The following is a 2460-nucleotide window of genomic DNA, read 5'->3' as shown; positions in this document are numbered from 1 at the left end:
ATATGATCGCACAGAGAGTGAAACTTTTGCTTAGTGAATGTCTTGGTGAAGATGTTTGCAGTCTATTCTGCTGAAGGACAGAACTGCAAATCAATGACCCAATCATGTACAAGTCTCCGATGTAGTGCATATGGATCTCTATGTGCTTCGTCTGCTGCCGCTGTACTGGATCCCTGCAAAATTTGAGACTGCTTTGGTTGTCACACCAGATGATAGTGGGCTGGTGGAACTGGACGCCCAACTCAGTGAGGAAGTGTTGTATCCACAGAGCTTGAATGGTGATGTTGACTACTCCTTTGTACTCGACCTCAGTTGAAGAGAGAGAAATAGCAGCCTGCTTCTTGCTCAACCAACAGGTAGGGCCAGACCTTAGATTAAGTGAATATTCAGAGGTGGACTTGCGATCAATGTTGTCACCCACCCAATCAGAATCTGTGAAGCCAAGGAGATTCAATGTAGTGCCTGTTGCATAGTGAATCTTGAAGGTGATGGTGCCCTGTATATATCGGAGGATGCGCTTGGCAGCATTCTAGTGTAGCTCATGCGGCTCCTGCATGTATCTGGAAACTGCCCCTACTGCATATGAGAGATCTGGTCTGGAGTGGGTGAGGTACAATAAGCTCCCCACTAGCTGACAGTAGAGAGTACTATCAACTAATGGAGTGTCACCTACATCCTCAAGGCGAACCCCAGATAGAAAAGGAGTCAGTGTTGGCTTATAGTCAGTCATGTGAAATCTCTCGAGGAGATCCCATTCATACTTAGCCTGAGAGAGTTTGATGCCTGTGGAATCCTGGCTGATCTCAAGACCAAGAAAGAAGTGTAATGGACCCATGTCCATCATCAAGAACCTATCATGCAAGGCCCTCTTGACTGCAGCAATGGCTGAAGCTGAGCTGCCAGTGATCAGGAGATCATCCACATACAAAACTAAGATAAGAAGAGAATCATGTGTCCTGAGCATGTAAACATTCAGATCAGACTTACATCTTTCGAAGTTTTATGATAAGAGAAAAGAATCCATTTTCACATACCAAGCTCTCGAGGCCTACTTAAGGCTGTAGAGAGACTTCTTCAGTCTGCAGACCAAATATGAATCCTGAATGAAACCATGTGGCTACTCCATGTAGATCTCCTCATATAAGTCTCTGTGAATAAAGACATTCTTCACATCCATCTGATGTACTTCCCACCCCTGGGCAGCCACAATGGCAAGTGCAAGGCGTATGGAATCCATATTTTCTACTGGGGAAAAGTTCTCATCATAATCAATGGCATGCACTTGCTGGAAGCCTTTGGCTACTAGCTTGGCTTTATGTTTGGTGATTTTCCCATCTGTAACACTCTTGGTCCTGTAGACCCATTTGCATCGAACAAGTTTCCTTCTTGAAGGAAGGGGGATTAGATCCTAGGTTTAGTTCTTAAGGAGGGAGTTATACTCCTCCTCCATGGCAAACTCCCAAGATGGATTCCCAATAGCCTCAGCATAAGATTGGGGATCAGAAGACTGAACCAAATGACAATACCAGGATGGCGTTGGTTCAGTGGCAGTGAGGGAAAGAGGAGGCTCAATAAACTCTGAGCTAGTCCTCTGCGGATCAAAATTATTCCCCACAAGACCATTTCTAGCAGTTGGGTGGTCTTGTGCATATATCTCACTTAAGCTCCTTGTTCTCTGATTTATGACAGGGGAAGTTGATTCACTGCTGGAAGCCCGATCTAGGCTTGGATGTGGATCATCATATGCATGCACTGGATTTGTATCTGAAGACTTTGTCTCTGCATTTGCATGCTCTACCTCGGCATCTGCATGCTCTGTATCTGCATCTGAGTGTACCGAATCATCATCTCATACATGAGGTAGATAAAAGGTGTCTGCATGCGAGAATTGAGGTCCATGCGAGAGACTTTCCTGAAATTTGACACTTCACTCAATGATGAGCTTGTTCGTAGAGGAAATCAAGAGTCAGTATCCCTTCACACCATCAGGGTATCCAACAAAGATGCACTCAATGCTCTATGGATCAAGAACTTTCCTCTTTTCAGAGGGGATCCTGGCCCATGCTCAGGAGCCGAAAACACAGAAGTGGGTGACCTCCGATTTAGTGCCGCTCCAAGCCTCAAAGGGGGTCTGGTCCTTGACAGACCTATGATGAGATCTGTTATGGATGTAGTTATTACAATAAAGTGCTTCAGCCCATAGCTTATGAGGTAGTGACTTAGCATGCAACATGCAGGAAGCCATCTCTTTGAGAGATCGGTTCTTTCTCTCGGCAACTCCGTTCTGCTGCAAAGTGTATGGAACTGTGTGATGCAATTGTATGTCAAACTCAAGGAAAAGGTTCTGAAGTGCTTATGTTAACATATTCTCCCCCATTGTCTGTATGGAGGGCTTTGATCTTTCTCCCTGACTATGTCTCAACTAGTGCTTTGAAATCTTCAAAGTCTGCAAAAATTTCA

Source organism: Pinus tabuliformis, chromosome 6 (genome assembly GCF_031772625.1).
Source record: "Pinus tabuliformis cultivar Carrire ecotype Pingquan chromosome 6, CPIR1, whole genome shotgun sequence".
NCBI classification, from domain to species: Eukaryota; Viridiplantae; Streptophyta; class Pinopsida; order Pinales; family Pinaceae; genus Pinus; species Pinus tabuliformis.
The sequence above is the reverse complement of the archived record's forward strand: the minus strand, read 5'-3'. Positions refer to the sequence as shown.